Source organism: Monodelphis domestica, chromosome 1, assembly GCF_027887165.1.
Source record: "Monodelphis domestica isolate mMonDom1 chromosome 1, mMonDom1.pri, whole genome shotgun sequence".
NCBI classification, from domain to species: Eukaryota; Metazoa; Chordata; class Mammalia; order Didelphimorphia; family Didelphidae; genus Monodelphis; species Monodelphis domestica.
Genome location: NC_077227.1, coordinates 335,734,079 through 335,752,037, shown reverse-complemented (window position 1 = coordinate 335,752,037; position 17,959 = coordinate 335,734,079). Strand labels below are relative to the sequence as shown.

General features: G+C 38.7%; 1 pseudogene; it reads left to right on the top strand.

The window, feature by feature from the left end:
* Positions 1 to 17,584, top strand: LOC100024856 (retinitis pigmentosa 9 protein homolog; annotated as a pseudogene).
* Positions 17,585 to 17,959: the final 375 nt, after the last annotated feature.

The following is a 17,959-nucleotide window of genomic DNA, read 5'->3' as shown; positions in this document are numbered from 1 at the left end:
ATGGGGAAACATGGGACCTGCACACTGGGGACTGGCATTCCAGAAGTCGCCAAACTCACCTTCTTTGGTGATGCTCCTTGGAATTCTCCTTATTCCCTATGGCATCAAACCTCCAAATACCTCCCCCCGAATTTGGTCATAACCTATTTTCCAGGGTTCTTGGGAGAGGTGAAGATTTCTCTGGAATGGGAGATAACAAACTCCCAGACCCTAATAAATATGCAAACCCTGATCCACAGAGCTCAGAAGCTGCTGCTCTACGACAGAAGGTGCTACTCCACACCTGGAGAGAGACTACTAGCCCTTTTCAAATAAAATTATTTTCTTTCTTCTGGATTGAATGGAGTTCAAGTCTCCCGTTCTTTGGGCAAGACACTGTTACAAACTTGGGTGTGTTTCTCCCACAACATTCTGAGCTCAGGAAAATGAAGATGGCTAAAGAAGAAAAGGAAGACAAGGTTTCCTGAAGGTGATGACAGTTTTATTGATAGGCTGCTCTCCTATGTTCAGAGTCCCCTCAGGTCACAGGTGACCTTTATGTGTCTCTATGAGGAAGGAGGAGCATTTGCATGTCCCCAAGTTTGTTGCCTCTATCCCATGTCAGCTAATACACTCAACCAAAAGACTTCTTCAGTCCTTGTCTTCTAGCTCTTGTTTAGAAAACACTGAAACAGTTTGGAAAATGAGGGGAACTGGGAGGCCTACAAAGCGTGGAACCCTGAGGGAATGCCTTGCCCACTCTCAAGTATACTTTGTGTGGATGAGTTAAATTAATGATAAAAATGCTAGCCTATACTTACATAGTAGTATGCCAGGCTCACTATGTGCCAGGCACTGTGCTGAGCACTTTTCAGGGACTCCCTTTGAAGCTGGAAAAAACACATGGAGCACTTTAGACAGAAGTACATTCTAACCCATTGATATGTGCTGATATATCAGAACAGAGTATTCAGACTGAAATTTCATTTTTGCATGTAACTACTTACATTTGAAAACTCAGATTCTGGGTTCAAATCCTGACCCTGCTACTTAGACTGTGTAACCATTTGGAGTCATCATTTAACCTTTCTGAGCCCTGGTTTTCTCATCTGTAAAATGAGATTGGACTAGGTGATTTCTTAAGCTCCAGATATATGATTTTTCTCTGATTTGCCCCTTTTAAATGCTGATGATCCAGTGATGTGGTTAGTTTTCTGGTTTCTTATTTTTGTTCCCCTAAAAAACTTCCAATTTTCAACTTATATCCCAAACTGTCTTCCAGATGTTAAAGAAGCTTCAGTTGCTCTCTGCATCAATAGAGCCCTTGTTAAGGGTACCTTTGTTAAAGGTACTAACAGTAGAGTTTGGGGTTAGAGTGATTTGCCTATAATTATTTAGTTTCCAGAAGATAGTGCAAATGGTAGAACTTCCCTTGTCAAAGGAGCTTATCTCACTAAATGTTGAGATCCTGATACCAATACCCTTTGATGTATTATAGAAAGATTTTAAAATATAATTTCTATTTTATTATTTTAAAATATTTTTCCATGGTTACATGATTCATGTTGTCTCCTGCCCCTCTTCTCTCCTCCCTCCTGAGGCTGACAAAACAATTCCCCTGGTTTATATAGGTATTATCACTTGATACTTATTTTAATATTATTCATATTTGTAATAATAACCTTTTAAAACCAAAACCCCATATCCTAAACCCATATAAACAAGTGATAAATCATATGTTTTCTTCTGCGTTTCTGCTCCCACAGTTCTTTCTCTGCATGTGGATAGCATTCTTTCTCATAAGTTCCACAGAATTGTCCTGGATTGGTTTTGGTAGCAAAGTCTATTACATTTGATCATCCCACAATGTTTCAGTTACTGTGTACAATGTTCTCCTAGTTCTGCTCATTCACTCTGCAGAAAGATTTTTTTTTTAATGAACATCTTTTTCATTCCTAGATTGACTCAACTCTCCACTCCAGGTTTCAGTTCCATCAAATGTTGATGAATCCGTTGTGATGATGGATTCCTTTTGTTTTTTGACCAAATTGGTTTTTTACAGCCCATCCCTTCTAGCCCCCTGCTAGCATTTGGGATAGCTCCACTGACATCTGCTCAGGAGGGAGTCCTTTCTCGACCAGCAAAGGCATTGTGATGACTGGAAGCAAGAAATAGGAGGGGAAAGCAACTTGCAGACAAATGGGCAGATAATAAGACCAACAGCCTCAAACACTAGGACCATAAACAAAATTCCAATATTCTTCTCCGCCCTCCCTCCCCCCAGCCCCATTTATGACTCATTTCTTGCCTAGGAGAGGAGAAAAGTGAAGACCTTCTAAACTCCATTAAGAGCAGTCTCAGGAATACATAAAAACACAGAAGTGTGTTCTCCCAACCCAAATCTTTTTTATCCCAGATTCTTGGCCCTCCTTGATTTCATTTGGGTCACATTGCAAATTGGCTTCCATGTTCAATTCTTAGGCACTGATCTGAAAGGAACATGGCATGGGGTCCCTCAATTGAGTTTCTATTTACCTCCTCAGACTCTAGTTATTTGGGGTTTGGGGAATGGGGACCATATTTTTTATAGAAACTGCCTATTTGGGGGAGATGGGAGGCAGCCTATATCTCAGGAGTTATCCTGCCTTATCTCATTTGTGGTTGTAAAATCCTTATCCTTCTGGGTGGCATTTATCCTGGGGACAGAATGACAGTTCTAATGGCTTTATCTAGTGTTTCTGGTTTTTGGCAATGTGTGAACATTTCAAGGAACCTTTAGCATATACATGTGGCTACGTTGTCATGCTGCCATAAAACGGTCAGCCAAGGACCACTAGAATAAAGCAGTCTGTCTACAATAAAGTCAAAGCTATTGAAATGAATACATTGTTTTCAATGGTCTGTCTTTCTTTTATTATGTATCATTTAGAAAAAACGAGCTGTGAAAAATCAGCCATGACAAGCTCCCTAAAAACACTGTGGCTACACACAGAGTAAATGCCACAGATCTGATTTTTTAAACTTTAAGCCTTTAATCTTACTCCTCCAGGAAACATCAATTCCTCTGGGCCTGAGTGCCCCTCACTTGCTCTGGTCAGGAGACCTCGATCTAGACATCTAAATGGAGATAATATCATCACTCTTCATCCTTCAGTGGGATGTAGCAGAATCAGCAGCTTAATCCCTCTGAATGCATTCTTTTCTCCTTGGAAAAAATATACAATATAAATATAAGTTATAAGGGCAAAAATATTTGACAGTGATAATGCACTGCCCGGCGTAAGTGGCAATCTTTCCAACTCTACCTAATGCATTATTTCCCATCTAGTGTAATGGAATATGCCCTTGCTCTGAAGCTTTCATTCGTAGTGTGACAAGAAGGTATCTGTAGAACCTCCATTTGGGGGTTACTTTTCTATGTAGTTTATTCACCAACTTACTCATGGATCAGCTTCCTCCCATATACCAAAGTATTACTTCATGTATGATTTAGAATTTTGCCAGACCAGCCTTTGCTGCTTAATTTGAGCTGCCACTATTGTTGAGTCTTGTACTGTTGAAATTTCTTTTTACCCTTAATCAAAATAGTCAACATCATTCTTTTCAAAAATTTTCTCATTGAGGGGGCAGTGGATAGAGCCAGGAGGTCCTGGGTTCCTAGTTGTGTGACCCTGGGCAAGTCACTTAACCCCAATTGTCTAGTCCTCATCACTCTTCTGCTTTAGAACTGATACTTAGTATCAATCCTAAGAAAGAAGGTAAGGGAAAAAAATCTTCCCATTGATCCCATTGAAATATAAATATTCATAGGAAGAATCAAGCCAATGTATTAAAGATAGTAATACTTCCTAGGTTAATTTACTTATTCAGTGCCATGCCAAACTACCAAAAGATTATTTTAGGGATCTAGAAAAAATGAAATTCATCTAGAACTACAAAAGCTCAAGAATATCAAAGACAACAAATTTTAAAATGGGAAGGAAGGGAACTTAGCAGTGCCATATCTTAAATTATAGTACAAAGCAGTAATCAGCAGTAAATCAGATCTGGTACCGATTTTTAAAAAAAGTTTGTTTAGCTATGCAACATACAAAAGTGCTTAGTATTTGATAAACCCAATGACCCTAGTAAAGACTCTATCCACCAAAATCTGTTGGAAACACCAGAAAACCCTCTGATAGAAATCAAATTTAGACCAATACCTCATGCCATATGTCAAGATAATTTATACATGACTTAGATGTAAACAAACTAGAAAATCAAGGAATGCAGAAGAAAAGCATATGATTTATCACTTGTTTATATAGGCATATGATTTGGGGTTTTGATTTTAAAAGATTGCTCTATTACAAAAATGGAAATAGATATCAAGTGATAACACATGTATTACCCAGTGGAATTGCTTGTCAGCTCCAGGAAGGGGGAGGAAAAGAACATGAATGATGGAACCATGGAAAAATATTTAAAAATAAATAAACTTAGTTTTAAAAAGTTTAAATAAAAAAAGAAAATCAATGAAGAAGTTATCTTTTGGTTCTGTGAATGAGTAAGAGTACATGACCAAAAGAGAGGATTCCAGAAAGTAAAATGTATAATTTTTATTATATAAAAGTATATAAATAAAATCAATAAAGTTATATACATAAATAATTAAAAGTTTTTGCACAAATGCCATCTACTAGGGGAAAAGTCTTGGTAGTCAGTTTCTTTGATAAAGGTCTCATTTCTAAGCTATAACGAATTGATTCAAATTTATAGTAATAGAAATCTTTCTTTAATTTAGAAATGGCCAGAGGATGTGTTCAGGCTGTTTTCAAGAAAAAAAAAAATCCAAGCTAAAGCCCTATGAGAAAGATCTCTAAGTCATTAATAATTAAGAAAAATGTGAAATCTGGCCTCAACCACTTCCTAGCTGTGTGACCCTGGGCAAGTCACTTGACCCCCATTGCCTAGCCCTTACCACTCTTCTGCCTTGGAGCAAATACACAGTATTGATTCTAAGATGGGAGGTAAGGGTTTAAAAAAAAAAAAGAAAAGAAAAATGTGAATTGAAGGAACTCTAATGACCTAGTTCAGAACCATCAGATTGGCAAAATGGACAAAAAAAGGAAAATAATATTTTTGGAGGGACTTTTGTAAAATAGGTCCATTAATGCCATTCTGGAAAGCAATTACTTTACAGAAAAAAATTGGTGAACTGTGTCATATGTTTTGACCCAGAGATGTCACTACCATACCTCAAGGAAATGTCACTAGTATCTCCCATCAAAGAACAAGAACCTGAACATACAAAAATACATTTAACAGATTTTTTTTTTTAGGGGCAAAGAACTTGAAACTAAAAAGGTGACCATCAACTGGGAAACGGCTGAACAAATCATGGCCCTGATATAGTCAAATATTATTGTAATGTAAGAAGTGATGAGAGAAACAATTTTCAGGAAGACTTGTATGAACTGTAAAGTGAGAACCAAGAGAACAATTTGTAAAATAACATTTTTAAGATGAATAGTTTTGAAAGATTTCAGAACTCCGATCAATACAATGACAACTACAATTTCTTTTTCTTTTCTTTTCTTTTTTCTTTTACAGTTTTTGAATTAATTTATGTAGTCAATTTAGAACATTATTCCTTGGTTACAAGAATCATAATATTTCCCTCCTTCCCCTTCCCAATGCAAAATTGCATGTGTCCTTGATCAGAACCTATTTCCATGATGGACAGCTGTCTCTTGTCAGGAGATGGATTCATTATGACTAATTTAGACATACATTTTTTTTAAACCCTTACCTTCCAATACTCTGTATTGGTAAGGGCTAGGCAATGGGGGTTAAGTGACTTGCCCAGGGTCACACAGCTAGGAAGTGTCTGAGGTCAGATTTGAACCCAAGACCTCCCATCTTTAGGCCTGGCTTTCAATCCACTGAGCCACCCAGCTGCCCCCAGACATACATTTTTGAACATGACCAATATGAGAATTTGCAAAGTTTGATTTTTTCAAAGTTCTTTCTCAAATAGGTGTGGAAATAGGAGAGAAAAAAAGACTTGTTAATTGGGGGGGAAAAAAGAGCTTGGTCTCCCTATTCCTCCCTCAAAAAAGTCTCCTTTAGCCTTCATTCATTTGTTCCAATTAATACAGGATATTCTTCCCTACCTGTTCCAATATTCATTTCATAATAAATTTAGAAAATCACTAAAATTTAAGGGAGTGCAAGATCTGTCATGTCCAATGAAGCTAAAAGACATCAAGCACAGCTGTTAACAAAGTCTGATTCTGGCTTTTTTTGGGAAGACTCATCACCTGGTTTACCATCGAGTGATGGACTGGGTTTTTTTAAGGTGTGAGTTGTGATCTCTGTTGGTGTACACAGTAAATATATTGATGAAAATCATGGCATTTCAAGTTGTTAACATCATGAAGTGAAGGAGGCTGGGAAATGATCATCTAACCTAACTCAGGTTGTCAAAAGTTTCCTTGTGGTACAAATAATACCTATACTAAAAATACTTGTTTCCATTTGATTGGTAGTTTCTAAATGATTTTAAATATCTTTTGAGAATTAATTGGCAAACATTTTATGTGCACCTAAGGTATTCCTAGCATGAAAGAAAAATATTTTATACTACCCTGCCTTATGACTTGCATGACTTCACATGGATAATTGAAATCATTGTTTGCCTTCGCAAGGGGTAAGGGAGGGGCAGGAGTAAGGGAAAGAATTTGGAGCTCAAATTAAAAAAAAAGTAATGTTAAGGGGCAGCTAAGTGATGCAGGGGTTAGAGCATCAGGCCTGGAGGCTGGGAGATCTGAATTCAAATCTGTCCTCAGACACTTACTAGCCATGTGATCCTGGGCAAGTCATTTAACTCCTATTTGCCATGTTTTAAAAAAAAAGGTTATATGTAATTTGGAAATATTAAGATAAATAAAAATATGTTAAACTATCCTGCCCTCCATTCAAAGGCCTCCATGCTTTGATCTACATCTAACTCACTTATAATAATTCCCCTCCCCTAAACACCAGCCATATTGGTTTATTTGCTGTCCCCAGCACATGCCTTCCTATTCCTTATTTTTTTTTTTAACCCTTACCTTCAATCTTGGAGTCAATACTGTGTATTGGCTCCAAGGCAGAAGAGTGGTAAGGGCTAGGCAATGGGGGTCAAGTGACTTGCCCAGGGTCACACAGCTAGGAAGTGTCTGAGGTCAGATTTGAACCCAGGACTTCCCATCTCTAGGACTGACTCTCAATCCACTGAGCTACCCAGCTGCCCCCACCTATTCCTTATTCTTCACTGGTCCCATTTGCAAAGTTCTTGCAGCTCTTTTCTCATCATGCAGTCCTTACTCTAACTGGTCCTTCAGTCCCAAAGACAATGGTGTCCTCTTCATGGCTCCTACTTGATCATTCTAGAGGATAGTTGAGCTTCTTTTTGTGAACTAACATTATTTATTCTCATTTGTCAATAATATAGATGTTCCAAAAGTCAAGGCGATTTTAAGCTACTAGAGTTTTTAAGGCTACTTAAGCTGGTAGAGCTTAAAATTGCCCCAAGACATTTGGAAGACTATTTTAGCCTCGCACTCTAACTTTCCTCAGGCAGACCTCTGGTTTCTTCCTGGGGCGTTCCTCTCAGTTTCCTCTCTTCTTACTTTGTATCCCCCAGGACACATAGCAAGGTGAAAGGGGCATAACTGGTGCTCAGGAGATATTGGTTAAATGATGGAGTGTCCAATAAACATTTCATAAGTGCCCGGCACTGTGCCATAAGGCACCTTTGTTATTCAGTTGTGTCTGACTCTTTGTGATCCTATTTGGGATTTTCTTGGCAAATTTCCTGGGCTGGTTTGTCATTTCTTTCTCCAGCTATTTTACATAAGAGGAAACTGAGGCAGAGTTAAGCAATTTGCCCAGGGTCACACAGCTAGTAAGTATCTAAAGCTAGATTTGAACTCAGGGAGATGAGTTTTCCTGATTCCAGGCTTGGCATTTTATCCCCTGAGCCACCTAGCTGCTAAACCCTGAGAATACAATTAATAAAAATAAAGACAGTCCCTATTTCAAGGAGTTTATAATCTAGTGGAGAGGAGAGGGAGATAGCACCCAAAAGGAGGCAGGAGGAACAGCTATGTGGCTCAATGTATTCAGTGCCAAGCCTAGAGTCTGGAGGTCCTGAGTTCAAATTTGGCCTCAGACACTTCCTATGTGTGTGACCCTGGGCAAGTCATTTAACCCCCATGGCCTAGCCCTTACTCCCCCTTCTGCCTTGGAACTATGCCTGTATTGATTCTAAAACAGAAGGTAAAGATTGGAAGAAAAAAAAAAGAGTTAGGAAAGTGGGGAAAGGACCAGAGAGTATCTTGTTCTGTGGAGTTAAAATCCTCAGAGCTGCAGATGTAGAGTGGAGTGAGCCTCAAAGTCCGGCTTCTGCCCTCTCCTTCTATTGGAGAAAGCATCGGGAGGCATTTGGTACTCCACCTTTCAGCCCTTTAATCCGAGGGAAGAAGAGCCTGAGGAAGGTGGTGGTGTCAGTCAAAGCTTCGGTTATCGGTGGGATGATGGGAATAGAAACGATTCACTTAACCTGGTCTGGTATCTTGTTCCTTGGACTTGCAGCCCGACAGAGCAGCAGATGAAGAGCGCAGTGACCCAGAACGTAGTTTCTGCCCTCGTACTGGGGATCTGGGCGGGCTGTACATTTATTTAGAGTTGCTGTTTTTTTTTCTCGTAAAACCCTTATTTCCTATTTTAGTATCAGTACTGGGTATTGGTTCCAAGACAGAAGAGTAGTAAGGGCCAAGCCAGGGTCACACAGCTAGGAAGAGTCTGAGGCCAGATTTGTCCCAAGGCGCTCTTGACTCTAAGCCTGGCTTTCTGTCCAGAGTCACCTAGCTGCTCCTAGCTTCTCCTTCCTATCATTCCAAGAACTTAAAGGAGAAAGTCCCCCAATTCACTTTTTATTTGCACCATTTCAAATACTAGTTTTCTTATCTGTACACTAAGCCAAGTATATCTATGGTCTCTGGGCAATCAGAGAGATATTGAAGCCAAAGGCAACACTGATTTGGAATAAAAATTAATTTATCAAATCTTACAGAGGAAGATGGTAGAAAATGATGAACAACATCACAAAGCATAAACTTGCAAGATGCAGTAGAGAGAAATTTAATTTATAGGAAGCTTAATATGAGACAATCAACAAATCTTTTAAAAATAGTCTTTAATTCCCCCATTACATGTAAAAATAATTTTTAAATAATATATATTTTTTTAGTTTTGGGGTCCAAATTCTCTTCCTTGATTCTCCCTCTTTCTTTCACTTCCTTCCCCATCCCTCAGATGGTAAGCAGTCTGATAAAGATTTTATGTGTCTTCATGTAAAACATTTTTCTATATTAGTCATTCGTGGAAGAGATCTGAAATATAAAAAGAAGGAAAATTAAATGTAATATATTTCAGCCTGCATTCTGACTCCATCAAGTCTTTCCCAAAGGGCAAATAGCATTTTTTCATCATGAGTGTCTGGGATTGTCTTGAATCATAGCATTACTGAGAATAACTAGGTTGTTCACAGTTGTTCATCAAGAAATACTGCCATCATTGTATACAATATTCTTCTGGTTCTACTCACTTCACGTTGCATCAGTTCATGTAAGCCTTTCCAGATTTTTCTGAAATCATCCTGCTTTTTTCTTTTTCTAACGTTTTATCTTTATTTTATTATAACAAATTTCCACCCAAGTTTTCCAAAGTTATGTGATTCATGCTGTCTCCCTCTCTTCCTCCCTCCCCTCTCCTGAAGTTGACAAGCAATTCAATCTGGGCTATACATATATTATCACACAAAACTTTTTTTCAATATCATTAATTTTTGAGTGAATAATCTTATAAAACCCAAACTCCAAATCATATACCCAAATAAACAAGTGATAAATCATATGTTTTCATCTGCATTTCTGCTCCCACAGTTCTTTCTCTGCAGGTGGATAGCATTCTTTTTCATAAATCTCTCAGAACTGTCCTGGATCATTGTATTGCTGTTAGTAGCCAAGTCTATCTCATTTGATCATTTCACAATATTGTAGTTCCTGTGTACAATGCTCTCCTGGTTATGCTTATTTCTCTCTGCATCCGTTCACACAGATCTTTCTAACTCTTTTTGAAATCATCCTGTTCATCATTCTTTATAGCACAATATTATTCCATTGCCAGCATACACAACTTGTTCAGCCATTCCTCAATTGATGGACACTCTTAATTTCCAGTTCTTTGCTACCACAAAAAGAGCTTTGTATTTTTTTATTTTTGTATTTTGTAAATTTGTAAATTTTTTTTTATCTCTGTAGGATACAAAACTTGTAATGGTATTGATAGGTCAAAAGGTATGTGCAATTTTAAAGGCTTTTGAGAATTGTTCCAAATTGCTCTCCAGAATCAGACCAGATCACAACTCTACCAACTATGTGTTAGTGTCCCAGTTTTCCCATATCCTCTCCAACATTTATAATGTTCTTTTTTCTGTTATAGTAGCCAATCCAGTGGGTGTGGGGTGGTACCTCAGAGTTGTTTTAATTTGCATTTCTCTAATCAAGAATGATTTAGAGCATTTTTTCATATGGCTATAAATGGCTTTGATTTCTTCATCTGAAAACTGTTTTTTCATATCTTTTGACCATTTCTCCGTTGACTATTTTGATATCATTTATCATTTGGAGAATTACTTTTATTTTTATAAATTTGACTTAGTTCTCTATATATTTGATAAATTAGTCCTTTATCAGAGATACTGCAAAATTTCCCCCAGCTTTCTGCTTTCCTTCTAATCTTGTTGCATGTTTTTTGTACAAAACTCTTTAAATTTATTATGATCAAAATTATTCATTTTACATTTTATAATGTTCTCTATTTCTTGTTTGGTTCTAAATTCTTCCCTTATCCATAGATCTGACAGACTGACTGTTCTATGCTCCTTTAATTTATTTATACTATCATTCTTTGTATTTAGATCATATATCAAAATTGATCTTATCTTGGTATATGGTGTGAGACAGTGGTCTGTTCTCAGTCTTTGTCATTCCTTTCCAAACAGTTTTTGTCAAATAGTGAATTCTTGGTTGCATATTTTGATTTATCAAAACCTAAATTACTTTGGTCACTTATTACTAGGTTTTGTGTACCTAATCTATTCCACTCATCTATCACTCTATTTCTTAGTCAGTACCAGATTGTTTTGATGATTACCACTTCAAGAAACATTTTTTCAGTGTTTACTAGGTGCTAGGACACAAGGACAAAAAATGGAAGTCTGAATTCTCAAAAAGTACCTAGCTTAATGCCTGGGACATGCTAGGTGTTTAATAAATGGTTATTGTTGTTGTTTGTCCTTTGTTTTCAAAGAGGACCAATGTCTTCCATTCCTATCAAACCACAGATTCCAACCATTTGTCCTATTCCTTTATTGTTCTCACTTTTAGCTCTTTTTGTTGTCCTAAACATTTTTTCAGCCTTGTTTCAATATTTTTTATTGTTTCATGGAGTCATTGACTTCTTTTTAGTGTATTTTAATTTTTAGGGAGTTAGCTGCTTGGACTTGTTTTGTAGTTTTTTTTTTTTTGCCAAGCTATTAATCTTGTTTCCAATTCTTTCCTCCTTAGCTTTCACTTCTTTTCCATCTTTTCCTCAACAGGCCTCATTTTTAATTTATAAAAATATTTTAAATTCTTTTTAAAAAACCCTTGCTTCATTTCTTTCAAAAATTTAAGTTGATCTATTAAAAAGTGAACAAAATGGAAATAGGTTTTGAGTGATAATACATGTATAACCCAGTTGAATTACTTATCAGCTTCTGGAGAAGAGAGAGAAAAGGGGAGGGAGAGAACGTGAAGTATTGTAACTATGGAAAAATATTTTTTTAAATTAAATTTAAATTTAAAAAATTAAGTTGAATTTGTTCATAAACTATGTTTTTCTTTGAGGCTTTTGCTTATTGATTTTTTTAACCCTTACCTTCCATCTTAGGATCAATTCTGTGTATTGGCTCCAAGACAGAAGAGTGGTAAGGGCTAGGCAATGGGGGTCAAGTGATTTGCCCAGGGTCACACAGCTGGGAACTGTGCTTATTGATATTTTGAAGCCATTCTCCTATTCTGGGTTTTTTTCTTGAGCATCCTTGTCACTGTAATAGCTTTTTATGGTGTAATTTTAAAAATGTATTTGTTTACTCATGTTTCAGCCTGCTTTATGTTTGAGATTTAAGTTAGAGCTAACCTGCACATTTCTGGTGGGAAGGTCCAGGGATGGCAACCTTTTAGAGACAGAGTGTTGGGCTCTGCCCCCCACCCCATGCTGGGCATACCCTGCTGCCCCTTACCTCACATATGGGAAGGAGGAAGAACTCCCATTGGCTGCTGGGCAGAGAGGTGGGAGATGTGAAAAAATGTCATCTGGTATGGTGGAGAGGGGGAGGGGAGCAGCTCTGCTGGAGTCCCTCTGCCTTTCTAGTAAGGAACTCAGTGGGGGTGGAGGGGTGGGGAGGGTGGCTGAGTGCCCACAGAGTGTCCTCTTTGCATGCCATCTTTGGCATCTGTGCCATTGGTTTGCCATCACTGGTCCAGGCTGGTCTTGTTATTACTTTCTTGGGGTATTGAGTGGTATATTATCCCATCATCTCAGGAATAGCTTAAACTAGAGCAATTTCCAAGCTTTCAATGCTGACAAAGTGGTCTAATCCAGGGCACTTTCCATCTAGGTCAGAACTCTTCAAATTTCTGATCTGGTTTTAGGTCTGAGAGACTAGCCCATGGGTTTGCCTCCTTTGGACTTTCAGCAGATTAATGTTGGACTCAATCACTATCAGTCAGCTAGAACACTGCTCCATTTGGTCAAGGATTCTTTCTTGGTTTTTCTTCTACTGACTTCAGACTAAGCTAGAAGTTGGAACTGAAATCCCATGGTATGGGCCCTCATTTCCTTACACCTGGACTACAGCAACAGTCTGGTTGCTGGTTGGCCCACCTTCCACATCTCTCCTTATTCCAATCCATTCACCACCATTCAGTCAACAAAGTAATTTTCCAAAAGTTCAGGTCTGACAATGTCACTTCTAGCCCCACATGCTCACTCAGTATACTTCAATGGCTCCCTGCTATCTCCAGGATCAAACATAAAAAATCTTCTGTTTGGTGATCAAAGCTCCATGCCTCCTGCCCCACTACCTTTCCAGTCTTCTTTTACTTCTCATGCCCCACCTTTCCTAAAAGAACATTTCATCTTCCAACTACAGGCATTTCTCTAAGCTGTCCCCAGTACCTTCATACTCTCTCTCCTTATATATACCTCTGCCTTCCCAGGCTTCCTTTCCCAATCTCTCTTCATTTTAGTGACTTTCCTCTATTGATTAGTTCCTTTTTATTCTGTGTCTAGCTTGTTTGAAGGAGGAGTTGGAAAGACTTTCCCCCTTCCTGCGTTCAAATCTAGCCTTAGACACTTAGTAGCTGTGGGACCCCGGGCAAGTCACTTAACTGTTTGCCTCAGTTTCCTCATCTATAAAATGAGCTGGACTGGGAACATAGTAGGTCTTTGATATGTGTTTGTTGACTGACTAGATCTGCTCCTGTATTCCCAGTTACACAGCTGCTGCTCACTCTGAATTTGTTCTTCAATCAGTACACAACCTACAGCCTGCAACCACTCCTTTCCTTATAACACCACTCCTGGGCATAACTGTCTAGTCTCCCCCCAGTCTTCTCTGGATTTGTGACTGGGAAATAGATGGTAAGTGACAAAGCCTCTAGTTGGTATCTCTTCCCACAACCTACATCCTGGACCCGCCTGGGTCTGAAATCTAATCTTTCTCTTATGTACAATCTCATTGCTCTTTTGGTCCCTAAACATTAGAATGGACCCAGTGTCCACAGACCTCCCTGTTGGTCTCCCTGGATCAGTGGTGGTGGAACCTATGGCATGGGTGCCAAAGACGGCATGCAGAACGCTCTCTGTGGGCATGTGGTTGTCCCCCCCCCCAAGTTCTTTACTAGAAAGACAGAGGACCTCAGACAGAGCTGTTCTCCTCCCCCTCTCCACCAAGACTGGTGACATTTTTTCACATCCTCTTCCCCTCTGCCCAGCAGCCCAGTGAGAGTGCACAGGGAATAAGGTGGGAGGCTCATAGGCAGCAGAACTGGAGGGGAACAGAGTACTTGAGCCACTCTCTCCCCCTCTCTATACTCACTGATGACACTCCTTATTTCACCTGCCCCTCCACCCAACAACATAAAAGGAACCTTCCTCCCTCCTCTGTGTGTGGTAAGGGGGGGAAGGGCATACCGAACATATGGGGGGAGGGGATGGCACATGTCCTGGGGGTAGGGCCCGGCATTCTATCTCGAAAAGGTTCACCATCACTCTCCTAGGCTGACCTAGGCTAGAACAATGTCTCACTCTAACTTTTTCTTAGATTTCCTCGTTAGGATTGGTCTGGTACATTTTCTAGGTCTGTTTGGAAGAGTTTTGTAGAGGGGCTTGCTTCTCTACCAACTTGGCTGTGCATCCCTTTATACAATTCTAAGTTATTGGAGTCCACAGTCCTTTATTTTATATATATACACACACACATATGTTAAAATATGTAGTATACTATATATACATTCTAATAGATATTATATTTATATGAAATATATTTATGGAATATATTAAATTTATGTTAAATAAACCATATTTATATGGTATATTATATGTACACCAAATGAAATATATAAAATATATTTATGTAACATATTATATTTATATAAAATAAATTGTATCATATTTATATTTAAAATGTATTTGTACATTTTATACATGTTTCTATATATGAAATATATTTCTGTACTATATTATATTTATAGTAAATAAAGTCTATAAATAGATTTATATAATATATTATATTTCTATAAAACAAAATACATAAATTATATTTACATAATGAAGTATATTTATATTTTATAAAATAGAATTTATATTTATATAACATATTTATATTACATAAAATAGAAATTATATGTACATAATAGATTCTACTTATATTAAGTAAAATATATGATATTTTACTTCAAAATCTAGGGTATATTTTAAACTACGACTCTCTTTTCCTCCTTATGTATTACAAACTCAAAAATTGAGATATACCATTTTTTTAAAAAAACACTTACCTTCCATCTTAGAATCAATACTGTGTTTTGGTTCTAAGGCATAAGAGTGGTAAGGGCTAGGCAATGGGGGTCCAGTGACTTGCCCAGGGTCACACAGCTGGGAAGTGTCTGAGGTCAGATTTGACCCCAGGACCTCCCATCTCTAGGCCTGGCACTCTATATTCACTGACATACCAAGTTGCTCCAATACATAATGATACTCCTCTAAGTTCCTCAGCTTGCTCATTTCCCATGACCTACTCCTCTAGCCTACCTCAGCTGCACACACTATCAAATGGTTCAAACTTTAAAAACCGATATGATTTTATTAGCAGAAATGCCATGACATTACATTACAAGAGGAGGCGTGCCCATCAACTGGGGAATGGCTGAACAAGTTGTGGAATATGATGTGAAAGAGTATTATTGTGCTACTGGCTCCTCCTCCCCTAGCAGCCGTGGGGGCTTGCTTTGGCCACCCATGCCTTGGCCACCCCCCCACTCCCCCAGGACACACGACCCCATGCAGCTGCAGGCTCGGGAGGCTACTGAGCTAAGAGCAGCAGAGGCGCCAGGAACAGAAGCGGCAATGGGACATGCAGAGGTAGCAGCTGCAGCACCTCGAGTCCTTTTATGAAAAACCTCCTCCAAGAGGGCAGCTGGGTGGCTCAGTGGATTGAGAGCCAGGCCTAGAGATGGAAGATCCTAGGTTCAAATTTGACCTCAGAAACTTCCCAGCTGTGTGACCCTGGGCAGTCACTGGACCCCCATTGCCTAGCCCTTACCACTCTTCTACCTTGGAGCCACAGTATTGATTATACACAATAATACACAGTGTTGATTCCAAGATGGAAGGTAAGGATTTTAAAAAAACCTCCAAAAACAGGAAAACTCTCCTCCTGGACTTAATAAGGAAGATGAGACTAAGCCAGAAGACTATATCATGGTATCCCAGATGTACCAGGCAGAGAATTTCTGGCTCATGCTCCAACTAAAGGACTCTGGATGCCCCTGGGGAAAGAAGTCAAGGTTATGCAATGCTGGCCCTATAAACGGTATGGACACAGAACAGGTGACAAAGAATGCCCATTCTTTATCAAAGGCAATCAGAAATTAGAATAATTCAGAGTAGCATACGAAGATCCCGTGTATTATAATAGATAATATTGGAGGGGGTATATTTGATGGATCTAGATAACTAATAGATCAGGCAGCTATCTTTCTTTTGTCTACCCTTCTCCTCTATATCTCCCTTCCTCCCTCTTCCACCTCCCTTCCTCCCCTCTTCTTCCCTTCAATTTCCCTTTCCCCCTTCTTCTTCAGCCTCCTTCTAAGTCACTCAGGTTGAGCTATGAAGTTTCAGAGGAAATACTCTTTTCTCTTCTTTATCTCAAGTAAGGGTTTATTGGGGAAAACAGGAAAAGATGGAAGATAAAGGTAAGAGGGATGGGGTTTTCCCTATTATCTACAATGAGTCTTAGGTTGGAGGATATTGAGAGAAATGGCAATTCAGTCACTACCATGAAACAGAGTCAGTCAAAGAGAGGTATGGACTATTGTCCTTCATCTGCCTTCAAATCATCCAGGCTACCTCCAACTTGATTATCCCAAGTCCCAGAGATAAACCCAGTTTCTTCCTTCAAAGTCACCACCATCAGCCCAAAGCCCTCAGCCAAGTCCCAGAAAATCAGTCACTGTTGGCTTGGCTCCAAACTTCTTTTCCCGGTAACATTCCAAATGGAATTTTTCTTTGATTGACAGTTGATCAATCTCCAGCTTCTTGTCTTGCTGCATGTCTTGTAATTTCTCTCTTCTCCACAGTATGACATCATAAGAGGGAATAAGCGGCATGAAAAAGATGTGAGGATACAGCAGTGAAAGAAGCTACTAGAAGATTGTACCTCAGATGAAGATGGCCCTAATTTCAGCTCCTCAGAATGTAAAGAGATGCATAAGAGAATGAAGAAGAAAGAGAAACATAAGAAAAGGAAAAAGGAGAAGAAAAAGAGAAAGAAAAAGAAAAAAGCGCAAATCTAAATCAAATGAGAGTACAGACTCTGACTAAAAAGCCATTTCCTTTGAATCCACCTTGTCACTCCAGAATCATAGCTGAATGTCAGAGGTAAAGAAGAAGTAGCCACAAAAGGGCCTCAGTTGACAGAGAAAAAGGAACCAAAAAGCTCGCATAGTTAGTAGTATCCCCCCATGGCATTTTGCCCTCGCTGCCAACAGTGATGAATTCACCTTGATGTTGAGTTTTTTATATGCCACACTGCTGGATTCTCATCTTCCTCCTCTTCCCTGTGTACTGTAGTTTGTGATTAGTTTTGAAAAAAAAAATCAAGCATAAGATACGAAAATGACCTAGGTGTTTCCAATAGAGATTCCCCTAGAAGATCAGAGAGTTAATGGGGTGGTAGGATGACTTGAGAAGTTGAGCTCTTCAGCAGTTACAAGTGCGTTCTATTGGTTGATGAATAATAAAACTCCATTATTTCTGACTTAAAAGTGAATATCCTTGCTGCATACTTGCAAAATCTAATGGGGGAAGAATGGAAAAGGAGGCAGCTATGTGAAAAGATCTCCACTGTAATCGTTTTGTTGGAGAATCTGGCACTCCACAAAGTAACTGATCCACTAAGATTTTTAGAAAAAAAAATGTTTTTCAGTCATCAGAAAATCCTTCCTTTCCTTCCCAGTACAATCTACTCCCCAATTCAGAACAACAAGAAAATCCAATAAAAATGTGAACTCAAGCAAAAAAAAAAGACAAAGTGATCTCAAAAAAACCTAGGCAGTTTTATATAAAC